This window comes from Mustela erminea, chromosome 12 (genome assembly GCF_009829155.1).
Source record: "Mustela erminea isolate mMusErm1 chromosome 12, mMusErm1.Pri, whole genome shotgun sequence".
NCBI classification, from domain to species: domain Eukaryota; kingdom Metazoa; phylum Chordata; class Mammalia; order Carnivora; family Mustelidae; genus Mustela; species Mustela erminea.
The window spans coordinates 80355126-80368797 of record NC_045625.1 but is presented as its reverse complement, the minus strand read 5'-3'; the positions used below and the strand labels follow the sequence as shown (position 1 = coordinate 80368797).

General features: G+C 43.2%; 1 long non-coding RNA gene across 1 annotated transcript in view; it reads left to right on the top strand.

Moving 5' to 3' along the window:
• Positions 1–13672, top strand: part of LOC116570860 — a 36101-nt gene that overhangs the window by 18375 nt on the left and 4054 nt on the right. The gene's annotated exons all lie outside the window — the stretch shown is intronic.

Below are 13672 nucleotides of genomic sequence, written 5' to 3'. Positions count from 1 at the left end.
AAGATCACATGTTTTGATAACTCAAGGCTGTTGTCTCTGCATAACTTGGTGCAGAACATTGGGAAATAAAGAGAGAACGTGTAGGGCATCCGGGATGCTGGATCTGGGAAAGAGCATTCGCAGGAAGCCTTTAGGAGGGACCACAAGGTGCAGTTATACCACCGTTGGCCACCAGATGGCAGAGGCGCTCAGGGCAGCACAGCAAGGAAGCTAACGGTGCTGGGAGCTGGGCTACAGGTGAGGCTCTCCCGGGGTTTGAGAGCCAAAGGCTGAGGGGATCCTTAACAGCATTCTCATCAGCGAGGTGCATTTGTTTCCACACACGTAATTCAGAAATATAGAGAAAAGTATTCCTTGGTGACTTTCAAACAGGCTCATTTTGGTTCTGATAAAGGATTTATGCCAGAAAAATGGAATCTAAGAGTGTGTGCTTGTGTTGTACTTTGGAGGTTGGGTTCACTGGAAGGGATAGTTTCAAAGAAACAAGACCAACATGGAAAAGGAAGAAATGGGCCAGAGAATCACTAGATGTGATCAGCAGAAAAGATCCAGAAGAAGCAATTAGTGTCTTCGGGAGAGTTACGTAATGTGAGTGAACTTCAGTTGTGATGAGGTTTTAGAAGGGGCTTCTTTTTAAAAATTTATATATTTATTTCTATGTAAGTAGGCTCCATGTCTGGTGTGGAGCCCAGTGTAGGGTTGAACTTGTGACCTGAGCCGAGATCAAGAGTCGTTCGCTTAACTGAGTGAGCCACCCAGGTGCCCCTAGAAGGATTCTTAACATTTTTTTTTTTTTTTTAATTTGAGAGACAGAGAGAGAGAGAGAGAGAGAGCTTGGGAAGGCAGGGATGGCACAGAGGGGGAGGGAGAAGAAGGGGAAAGAATCTCAAGCAGACTCTGCACTGAATACAGAGCATGCCCGGGGGCTCGCTCTCACAACCCTGAGATCATGACCTGAGCAGAAGCCAAGTGTGACGTTCCATCGACTAAGCCACCCTGGCGCCCCAACATTTTTTTTTTAAATGCCGCAGACCCATTTGACAGGCTGGTGAAATTTGTGTATCTTGTGGTAGACTGTGTTTTATGTAAGTGGTCTTAACTGTATCTCGGGTCTTAGTTTTTTCCAGAAGTTTAGTTCTTTTCCATCAAATGATGGAGTCTATGTACTTTCCGCAAGAACCTGTGTAGGTCTCCGTGACTGCCTCAGTTAACGGAATAAGGTGAAGTGCCACGTGACCTTGAACGTAAGTAGTAACAAGCAGTACAGCTTCTGGCTAGCTTTCTGTCTTGGGACTCTGAGCCGCTCATAGAAAGTCAGGCTATCCTGAAGCTGCCATTTAGACCACGTGGAAATATCACTTAAAGATGGAGATTCTGGAGGGATTAAAGGATACACTTATCATTATGAAAATAAATAAAATAAAATTTAAAGAAGTAAATAAAAAAAAAAAAAGATAGAGATTCTGAATGAACCCCACCCACCTGTCCTACCCCCAGCTGTTCAGGTCTTCCCAGCCTAGGTGCTAAACCTATAAATGCATTGTACCAGGCCCAGCTACTGTCTGTGTTTCCTTGAGAAATCTCAAGCAAGAATTGCTTAGTGGAGCTATCAGCTACAGAACCATGAGAGTAACAGTAAAATGACCATTGTTGTTTTTTTAAAAAAATACTTATTATTTATTTGAGAGAGAGAGAGAAAAAGAGAGGGAGAGAGAGCAAGGGCATGCAAGTGGAAGAGGAGCAGAGGGAGAGAGAGAAGCTCCAAGAAGTCTGTGCACTGAGCACAGAGCCTGACAGGGGGCTTGATCTCAGGACCCCGAGATCACGACCTGAGCCAAACCAGAAGCTGGACACTTAACTGACTGTGCCACCCAAGTGCCCCCAAATGACCACTGTTTTAAGCTATGAAGTTTTCCAGTGATTTGTTACATAGCAACAGGTAATGCAAATAGACCCTTTTCCAGAATACTCTTTCCAAATGCTTAAAATAGAATATATAGGATTACAAAGGAATATTAAAAACCCAAATGATAATACGTGTGCTTCTTTATCAGTGTATTAGATAAGCTCTAGTGCTGGATATAATGACTACTGTAATTTTAAAGTGTTGATGAGCATCAATGATATCTGGAGATAATCTGCACAACAAAAGTTTTTGTCTGTATAGCGAAAATATGATATAACAATATTTGTTATTTTTTTAATAACAAAGTCACACTATCCTGGACATGCTGGTTTTATTAATTATAGAAGGAGATACTAAATTTTAGTTACAGATGAGTGAAAATAGAGGAATAAAGGTACAGTTTTTTTTCCCATCCAAGTTCATGGATTGCTTTCCTCCACCTCACACCCAACTGGGAACCATTGGAAGTGGGTGCTTGTAAGAAACTCAGAGATTATAAACAGTCCTGTCTTTTCTGGATGGTGGAAGGGAGGGGAGGTGACATTCAGTCTTCGCCCAAGATCATGTATGTGCCTCTTTGGTAGCCTTTCTCTGTAATTGTCTTGCATTCTGCCTTTCATGGATCTGTCTGCTTCTCTCTTTTTCCCATTGCCTTTCCCCCCCCCCCCCACTGTGATCCTTCCTAGTCATGGAATTAAATGGAGATCTTTAAAAACCAAAACTGTATGAACTCACTTCTTTCTCATTCTTGCCCATAATCCAAAGTCTACTTATTGGGCACTCAGTGTTCTCCTTTACACCCTGTGATTTTCCACATGAGCTTTCTACTTATATTTAACAGATCACGAATCCACGTATATCCCTGTGCCCCAGTCTGGAGTGCTCGACACCCTCTTCCATTTATCTAAGGTAGTTTCACCTGAGAGCATCTAACGGAAAAAACACAGTCTATCCAACAAACGGTGTTGGAAAAACTGGACAGCAACATGCAGAAGAATGAAACTGGACTACTTTCTTACACCATACACAAAAATAATTTCAACACAGATGAAAGACCTAAGACAGGAATCCATTGAAATACTGGAGGAGGTCACAGGCAGCGACCTCTGCGACCTCGGCTGCAGCAGCTTCTTGCTAGACATGTTGTCGGAGGCAAGGGACACAAAAGCAGAAATGAACTGTTGGGACTTCCGTCAAGATAAAATGCTTCTGCACAGCCAAGGAACCAGTGGACAAACTAAAAGACAACCTACGGTGTGGGAGGAGATATTTGCAAACAATGTCTGATAAAGGGTTAGTATCCAAAAATCTGTAAAGAACTTATCAAACTCAACACCCTTCCACACGTAATCCAGTTAAGAAAGGGGCAGAAGACATGAATAGACACTTTTCCGAAGAAGACATTCAGGTGGCTAACAGACACATGAAAAGATGCTCAACATCACTCATCACAAGGGAAATACAAATGGAAACCACAGTGAGATACCACCTCACACCTGTCAGAATGGCTAAAATTAACAACTCAAGAAACAACAGGTGTTGGCGAGGATGCAGAGAAAAGGGAACCCTCTTGCACTATTAGTGGGAGTGCAAACTGGTGCAGGTACCCTGGAAAACAGTAGAACTAACCTGTGATCCAGCAATTGAACTACTATGCATTTACCCAGAGGATACAAAAATGCAGATTTGAAGGGGTACATGTACCCTGATGTTTATAGCAGCATTATCAACAGCAGGCAAACTATAGAGAGAGCCCAATACCCATCTACTGATGAATGGTTATATATATCCATTTTATATATTATATATAAATATTTGTATTATTTGTATATTACATATATAAAATGGAATATTACTCAGCCATCAAAAGGATGAAATCCTGCCATATGCAACGATTAGATGGAACTAGAGTATATTATGCTAAGTAAAATAAGTCAATCAGAGAAAGACAAATATCATCTGATTTCACTTATATGTGGAGTTAAAGGAAAGAGATGAACATATGGGAAGGGGGAAAAAAGGAAGAGAAGGAAACAAGCCATAAGAGACCTTTAAAAAAGATACATATTTATTAAAGATTTTATTTATTTATTTTAGAGAAGCAGGGAGGGGCAGAGGGTGAGGAAGAGTCTTAAGCACTTCTGTGCTGAGGTGGAGCCTGATGTGGGGCTCAGTCTTACGACCCTGAGACCCAGACCGGAGCTGAAACCCGGAGTCAGACGTTTAACCAACTGAGCCACCCAAGTGCCCCATCGTAAGAGGCTCTTAACAATAGAGAACAAACTGAGGGTTGATGGAGGGAGGTGGACGGGGATGGGCTGGATGGGCGGTGGGCACTAAAGAGGCCACTTGTTGCGATGAGCCCTGCGTGTTGTTTATAAGTGATGAATCACTGAACTCTACTCCTGAAAACCAATATTTCACTGTATGTTAACTACCTAGAATTTAAATTAAAAAGAAGAAGAAAAAGGAGGGGAAAGAAGGTAGTATCATCTGGCCCCATGCCTAACCTAGACTAACTGGGGGCAGGTCTTGAGAACTTGCCTTGTAACAGGGTGTCCTGGGTGATCCGACGGCGCTGAAAGTTTGAGGATTCTGGGTCTGAGCCTCACCCTCGCCGAAGGTCCACGCAAGGTCACCTTCTGGGTGTGGCCTCTTCTGACCCCCACAGCCGCACCCCGCTCCTGCACCCCGCTCCACACATTCTTGTTCTTAGTATTTATCCTTAGCCTGCTCTGCTGTCCTGATGCAAACTTTCCGGGCAGAGAGAGAAAAAAGAGGAGAAAGTAGCGAGCATCTGTTAGATACCAGACTGCAAGATCCAGTGAAGCAGATGCAGTTGACCTTGTTTTATAAATAAGGAAGTTGAAACCCCGAAAGTTGGGTAACAGAGAGTTATGCGGCTAGTAAATAGTCCGACTCAACTTACAGCCTTGGTGTGTTTTGTTTTAGCTTCAGAGCCTCTGTTCTTCTCAGAACATAGACCTTATTCAACTTAGCCTCAGGGTTGAAGCTTAGCCATGTTCATTTGCTAAGTCCTAATGCATGTTCCTTTTCTGTAATAACCCGAACTTCCCCTTGAGCCTTTACAGATCTCTTTTCTCATTTCCTGCTGAACCACATTCGATGAATGTCTTTCTGAAAGTTCTGCCCTGATCTCTTCTCTTTTCTCAGGCTCACACTGACCTTATTTTTTGACCTAGATGCCGGATGCACAAATCTATCTCCAGCCCATATTTCCCGTTTGAGCTTCAAACCCATATGCTCCAATGCCTAGTACCATTTTCATAGATAAATTCAACTAAAATTCAACAAGCTGGACTCTTTTTTGGCCTTATTTCTCACTGTCTTTTTCTACAAACGACCTCAGTCACTGTGCCAGATTCCGTGGAAGGGCTCTTTGATGATCTCTTCCAGCCTCTATTAAGTGGTCTTCTCCAATGCGGAAACTAGAACATTCTTTCTCTTTTCTTCTACATCTAAATTTTGCAGGGGCCCAGGGCACAGTTCTATACTCATCCTTAGGTGGTCTCATTCAGGTCAAAGACACTTAATAACATATTTTTTTTTGCTGATGGATCCCAAATTCCTCTCTCTCTCAGCCAGACCTCTCCCTTGAGCTTCAGACTTGCATTTTGACCACACATTAGCAGTCTCCATCACGGATCAGTGTCTCAAGCTTTATCTATCCAGAGGAGAGCTTTGAGGTCCCGGCTGCCTAAATGCTTACCTTCCATGTTGTAGATGACTTACCCTCTATCCCATTCAGATCTCTGCTTGGAGATGCCTTGCTCTGCTCATCGTTTCTAAAATAGAGCACATACCCATCGCCTTAACCCGTCTAACTTTATTCCCATGGTGTTTGCTTGACATTAGGTTATTAGATACTGAGTTAGTTATTGCCTGTTCCACTATAGTGTAAGATCCATTATAAGGTAAGATCTCCAAGAGCAGGAACTTGTTCACTGTTGTATACCTGGAACCTGGCAGCGTTCCTGCACTTAGTAAGTGCAAGAAATATTTCTTACTCTTATACCCACCGCCACTTTCTTATTACAGATTCCTCCACCATTTCTCACCCGGCTTGCCGTGAAAGCCTAAATGCTCTTCTAGCCTTGAGTTCCGGTTATTTTCTAAAATGAAGTCACTGTCACTTTTCTAAAATGAAAAGCTCTTTGTCCACTGCCCTTAGGCTTTTCAGGGGACGTTCTGTGTTAGTCTTTACTCTGGATCTCAAGCCACAGAAACCTCCAACCTCCCAGCTTTTCTGGTTGATTCCCCTCTTTCAGATTTTGGCTTAGTCATACTTCCCTTGAGAGTCTTTAGTGACCATCATTGGGGTAGGTACCTCCTGCAGTTATTAACATTCCAGACCTGCTGTATTATATCACAAATGCCGGTTTTGTGATTGCTTCCCTCTTATTGGAAGTAACTGCATGAACTTCTAAATTATTCACTATTGTAGCTTCATCTCCTCCATTGTACCTGTCATGTAAGAACTGCTCAGTGAATATGTATAAGTTAATGAGTCCTCTCCGCTTCCCATTTCCGCCGTCACTGACCGCTCCTTCTTCCTCTCTCTTTCTGCTCCATAATCAGAGCTGTGACTCCGCCTGGCCGCTCTGCCCCAGGGCTCTGAAATTTTACCTTGTGCCACGTTTTAAAATGATTGTGCAACTGATTCAACAGCATGTGCATGCGCTATCACTACACTTAACACCTAGTTAGCGAGAGTAATAGTTAAAATGGAAGCTACCAGATGGTAGGTATTATCAATAACACTGACACGTGAGCCAAGACATGAATCACAAAGTTAATTTGAGGGCATATTTTGTGCCTCCCCTGGCACTAAGATTGCTAGTTACAGCTCCGCCTGGAAGTACCACTCTACACAATAATTTCTGGTGGCAGGATCTATTAACTTTATTCACTGTATGTGGGCACAAGAAGGTAGAAAATATATGCACACTGCAAAGTTGTGGGAAGGATTGATCATGGACCTACCTTTCTGTATCTGTCTTGTTAATGGGAAGTGTCAGGATTTTTGGTTCAGCCAAAAGACGTTATGGCATTACTTCCTAGTGGTGATCTGCAAAGATTCATGAGATGCACAAGATGGGAGAAACGAGTTCGCCAGCAGGTCCAGCCGCCTCTAGTGCCCTCACCTATAAGGCTTGCAGAGACCTGCGTCAGTGCCAGGAGAGAGAACATGTACTCTTCTGGACAATCAGTCAGAGGTGCATTAGCCCTCAATCTCCCCAAGGATGTGGGTGTCTCCCAGGTCTCCAGTGGTGCACATCAGCCTGCTGTTTTAGCCAGAAAAGCATTAGCATACGGAGTCCTTCCTGCAGAAAATTAAAACAGGAAAACACTTTCTACTTGTTTATATAGCTTGCAACATTCAGGACTCCAGACTTCTCCATCATTGTCTAAATTTTTCTTGCTGGCCGAAGTCTTTAGTCAGACTCCGAGTCACTTCTGAAACTCAGAGGTCAGTCACCCACCTTCCCGTTCCTCCTGTCTCTTTGCTCTTGTGCTTCTTTCGTAGACCCCAAGTCTCCTGTCTTAGAGACGTGTAGTTGTCCCAAGGAGTTGGTCACACCATCATGCCGACCCGGCTTCTTGCCTACCCCTGTGGTTCTCCCAGAGACGGGTCTTGTGATGAAGCAAAGGTCTATGGTACGTCACACCATAAGTTCCCCCTGTGCCCCTGTAAGCTACAGAGGCTCAGACTTCTCATCGGTACACTGGAGAGATAGCAGTGGCCATCTCACTTACAAAATGTTCCCTCTGGAGCTTCCAGAAACCTTGTAACTGGGTATCGGCACGAAAATTGTCCTATCCCTCCTTGGCTAATGGAGTCATTTGTCTCTTCCCTGACGTGTTGTCCATATGGCCCCAGTTTACTGACTACAGAGACGTTTCTTTTAAATGAATGAAGGGGCACTAGCCACGGAAGCTTCTGTTTCAGTTGTAGAAGAAAAACCGTTATTAACAAGGAAACAAACCTGGTATTTTGAGGATCAGGGGAAGACCTCAGATCCACTGGCCCTTCGGTGTGATGTCTGGTAAACTGATCAGAGGAGTAGGCAAAGATAAACTTGTTAGCTGAAGAAATCTTGAATGGATAGGCGCTTGAGTGGGAGGTGCAGACTGAAAAGATGTGATTGCATGTCTATAGGCCATCTGTGTGTTTTAAGAGAAATCATGACTGAGAAACTGTTCGAATGAAAGGAAAATAATAGGACCCTGAAATGTCTCTCTTGAAATCGGAGTCACGTAAACCAAGTGTTGGGTGTGCTGACCTTGAAGGGAGGTATCTTGCACGATCAAGTGTATTTGTTTCCCATGACTGCTATGACAGATTATGTTAAAAGAGAGCAAATGTGGGGCTTCTAGTGGCTCAATCAGTTAAGCATCTGCCTTCAGCTCAGGTCGTAACCCTGAGATCCTGGGATCGAGCCCCGCGTGGAGCACACCCCCTGCCCCAGTCCAGCTCCCTGCTCCCTCTCCCTCTACCTGTCCTCCCCTGCTAGTGCTTACTCTCTGTCTCTCTCAAATAAATAAATGAAATCTTAAGAAAAAAAAAAAGAAAGCAAATTTTTTGTAACTGTGTGTAGTGATGGATGTTAACTAAACTTATGGGGGTGACCATTTTATAATGCATACAAATATCAAATAATTATGTTCAACATCTGAAACTAGTATGTTATAGGTCGGTTGCATCTGATTTTTCTTAAAGCCAAGTTATCTTAAAATTATGGGTGTTAGAGGTCTAAAATGTGTCTGCAGGCCTTTGTTCCTTCTTGAAACTCTAGGGAAGAATCCATTTTCTTGCCTTTTTTTCAGTTTCTAGAGGTTGTCCACTTTCCTTGGCTTGTGACCCCTTTTTTCTGTCTTCAAAGCCAGCATGTATCATCTTCAAATTCCCCTTTGACCTTCCTGCTTCCCTCTCTTATAAAGACACTTGTGATTACACTGGGCCTATCTAGCCAAATCCAGGAAAATTTCCTAACTTCGAAATCTTTAGGCACATCTACAAAATCCCTTTTGCCATGTTAAGTAACATATTCACAGCTTCCAGGGATTAAAATGTGGACATCTTCACGGGAGGCATTGTTCAGCAAACCACATCAGGGATGTGAAAATTGTTTTTATTCTGTGACTTTTAGGTCAAGTTGGCATGCAGGTAGTAAACTGCTTCAGTGGTGGTCACTGTTTGTCACGACTTGGATTTCTCCTCTAATTTTCCTGGATTACACAGAGCGAGGAGAGCATTGATCATATAACCAGGGTCTATCTTCTAGATATTCAGCATTAATTCTTATTTTTAATCTAACAACACCAAAGAGCTATCAATGTCAAGCCATAAAATACTAGGACCTAAAGAGATCTGAGAGATTATGTGACCGATCTTCTTCATTTTATATAGGAGGAGAATGAGGTGCAGACACACCAAGGTGACTTGCAAAGGTCAGCAGGAGCCCAGGCTTCCTTGTTCTCTTCAAATTAAGTTAGGGAAGCCTATGGAATTAGTCACTGTCCGATCTTGTCATATTTCCCTGTGATATTGGTAAATAATGTATGTTTAAAAAAACAATAGAGGGCACCTGGGTGGCTCAGCTGGTCAAGCAACTGCCTTCGGCTCAGGTCATGATCCTGGAGTCCGAGGATTGAATCCCACATCAGGTTCCCAGCTCCATGGCGAGTCTGCTTCTCGCTCTGACCTTCTCCCCTCTCAAGCTCACTCTCTTTCTCTCTCTCACAAATAAATAAATAAAATATTTTTAAAAACCACAACAGAATTAGAAGTATCTTCACGAAGTTCATTGATCTGTTTAACGACGGGGCTAATGCATAAAGTGACAGTGAATAATGACAAGTGGATTTAAATCTTAGGATGAAGAAACTTTCTCCTTAGTAAGTTCATAAATATGGTCTAAGAAATATAGCTGAAATGAGTGTGGAGGGAAATGTTTTATTTCCTTGGACTTTTTTTTTTTTTTTTTTTAAAGAACTCTAGTTTTTCTTCAAACTTTATAGAAAAACAATTATTGAGGGCCCATGTATGTGAGATGTTCTTTTAGGTTCTGAGAAGAAGACAAAAAAAGAAGATTTTGTTGAGATTTTTTAATTTACCATATGGATTTCTCAAACTCCTGACAACACAGAGAAAAACAACTTAAAAATTTGAAACACAGTAATCTAGCTGTTGCATAAGTGGGGACCTGAATGAGAATAATTGAGCATCAGTCCAAGTCTACTTGGAACCCCCTAAAATTCCTTGTGGAGGCGAATTTGTTCCCCTGCTTAAAGTGAATTGCTTCAACTCCGAGTTAGATGAGCCAAAGCACTTATGTGTGGTTAAGGTATGGAAATCCAGAATTTGGACAAATCCTAATGCAGATGGGAGATAGAAATGCCAACACTTGCCCTGGCCTGAGCTCTTTGCCATTTGGGTTCATAGTTCTCAGACGCCTGGTTTGCTTAGATGTGGCGTATTTTCTTTATGGTAAAAACACTTTGTCCTGTGCCCTAAGTTACCCCCCAAAGAGCCAGGCAGTTTGCTTTGGAAACCAAATGAACACTTTCAGGTCTCCTGGCGTCTCGGGATACAATTCATTCGTAACCGTATTTTGGAATGTGGAAATCTTTAAGAAAACTAGTTAACTAGAGACAGTGTGCATAATTTGACTCAAGGAATTATACTTTTCCTTCTTGGTAGCTTTGAAATCACCAGAAGGGGAATTAAGCAGAAAGAGGAGAGACATGGTGTTGGAAAGGATGTTTCTGGAAGGAGTTTGGAGTGGGGGAGAAGGAGTGAGGCACCTTGAAAATCATCAGAGTTTTTTTCACACCACAACTTGCATGACCCGCAAAGGTCTGAGGTGTTGTAGATGGTAGCTTGTTGTCTTGTGGTGAGCAGGTGAGATGTGGGGGGATGGGCTGATCCATCAGGCAACTTGGAAATGCGCCACCGGCTCAGAAATTGCACAGGGGACGCTGGCAACAGTAGGTAGCTCTCATTCCAGAAGACATTTTCCTCTTCTTGAAGCAGTCATCTTGGGAGTCTGTGCAGCCCGAAATGGAATACCACTGAATTCCTCCTAAAGGAAACACAAGAAGGAGGAGTTGGCTCAGTCAGTAGAGCATGTGACTCTCTCCCGGGGCCATGAGTTCAAGCCCCACGCTGGCTGTAGAGCTTAGTGGGGAAAAAAAAAAAAAAAAAGAGGTGGGGTGTGAGGTCCAGTCTGCCTGGCTTCAGATGCTTTAAGTAACTAACAGGTTAAAAAAAAAAAGGCAAAGCAAAAATTCTAGGTTTATGGGGGTGCCTGGGTGGCTCAGTGGGTTGAAATCTCTGCCTTCAGCTCAGGTCATGATCCCAGGGTCCTGGGATCAAGCCCCACATCGGGCTCTCTAGCCTGCTTTCCTTCCTCTCTCTCTGCCTGCCTCTCTGCCTACTTGCGATCTCTGTCTGTCAAAAAAAAATAAATAAAAAAATAAAAAAAAAGATTAAAAAAAAAATTCTAGGTTTATCAAGACACATTTTGCCTTTAAGAACTCCCACCTAAGTGTGTTCTGGATGGGTACACTGCAATACAAAAGCTTTGAAATTTAAAAACAAAATAGCTTTCAAACTCAGATGGTAAAAGCCACGCAGCTGCCACTGACTGTGTGGGACTTTCTGAAGCGTTAGCTGCTGGGAAGGTCCCGTCCTCATTCTCCAGCTTAACCCAGGCCATGAGTTACTCAAAGGGCTGAATCCGCAGAAGGGGTCGTTTAGATGTGTAAGTGCTTCTCAGAAATGGACGCGTGTCCTTGACCTCACTTAGTTTCCTCCTGATTACAGAAGGAATGCGTGCTGCTGCAGACAAGGTGAAAAATACACACAAGTGTAAAGTAAGGGACAGTGTTGTCCTGTAATCGCCACACCCCCAGCTTCGCCGGCTGGAGGGAGAACACGGAGGGGCAGTTCCCCAGAGGCCGCCAAACACAGGATGGTCGGAAACTTGGGAGAGCAGCGGTCCCCCAGCTGGAGCAAAACCCGCAGCTTTGCCTCCCGCCCCAGGACATTAGATAAAGCCCAGAAACATTTCTGTTGTTCCAACTTGGAAGATATTACTGGCGGGTGGTGGGTAGAGGCCAGAGATGTGCTAAACACCCTACTGCACGTCACAAAGAATTATCCTGCCAAAGGGTCAGTAGTGTCCAAGTTGAGCAACCCTATGCAGAAAGCCATCAAAAGTGTTAAGTTCCATTTCTGTTTGTTTCACAATAAAATTTCTAAGTTAGGAAACGGCTCCGCCCACACCACTAGTCAAACCAGGTCCTTGATGCACCAAGAACTATGGTCACTAATCGGACAGGTCAGCTCCCAGACTCTTTTTTCTGTGCAGACTAGACTGCCTTTAGTACTTGTCTTGAAGTTACGCTGCCTCGGTAATAGTCTGTCCTTATTTAGGGAGAGAAGAGCAGTCACGTGAGCATCTCAGGGCTCCAGGGGGCGTTGGCCCCTTTCCCATTCCACAAGGAAGAGGCTCTGACTACCTGAGGGAAAGTTGGGGGGGTGGCAGGCTTAGAGAGAGGCCACAGGCTAGACAAGCTGAATAAACTCAAATAACCTTTTTTTTTTTTTTTAAGATTTTATTTATTTGTTAGAGAGACAGAGCGCAAGCACAGGCAGACAGAGTGGCAGGCTAGAGGCTAGAGGCTGAGCAAGGAGCCTGATGTGGGACTTGATCCCAGGACGCTGGGATCATGACCTGAGCCGAAGGCAGCCGCCTAACCAACTGAGCCACCCAGGTGCCGCTCAAATAACCTTCTTAGTAACAAAACCCATCCCACGGGATCCCCAAGTTCCCGTCTCTCCTTACTAACTTTGATCTCCTGTAACTTTTGTTCTCTCCTTCCAATTCCATTCAGGAATTTAGAGTTTTGCCTCATGGAGGTTTTTATTCATAACTGGGATGCCATACCTACTGTTTAGCAACTGACTTTTCTTCTGCTCAGCAATGTTTTCGAGATTTTTCCCATGTTCACAAAGGGATCTAGTTCATTCTAAACGTTGCATAGCATTCCATGGCCTGAATACACATCCTAGTTTAAATTAACACTCTTCTATAGACAATCACTTAGGTCATTTCCGTCACTTTATTATTAAATATACTCCAGGGATAACCCTGAGAACATGGCTTTTTGTGTCACGTGTGAAATATTTCTGCGCAATAGATACTGAGAAATAGAATTACTTTGTAGAAGGCTGCATTCATTTAAAAGTTCAGTGGAAATTCCCAAATTGTCTAAAAAAAAAAAAAAAATGCTGTACTAGGGGCCTCAGGGTGGCTCATGGGGTTGAGCGTCTGACTCTTGGTTTCAACTCAGATCGTGATCTCAAGGGTCCTAAGATGGAGCCCCGCGTCAGACTGTGCTCAGCAGAGAGTCTGCTGGAGGACTCTCTCTCTCTCTCTCCTTCCCCTTCTGTCCTTTTCCTTGCTGGTGTGTCCACACTCTTTCTCAAATAAATAAATAAATAAATCTTTAAAAGAAATACTGAACTAATCTAAATTTTCACTGGTAACGTACGAGAGTTCTCATGTCTCCATATTGTCACTAACCCAAGATATTACAAAGCTTTTCTAATTTTTATCATCTGATGGGTCAAAAAATATGTATTTCTGTAATTTTGTATTTCTTTGATATTTACTGATGGATTGAGCAGCTTTTTGTCTTTCAAATTTTGGGGTTGTCATTCATTTTATAAATTTT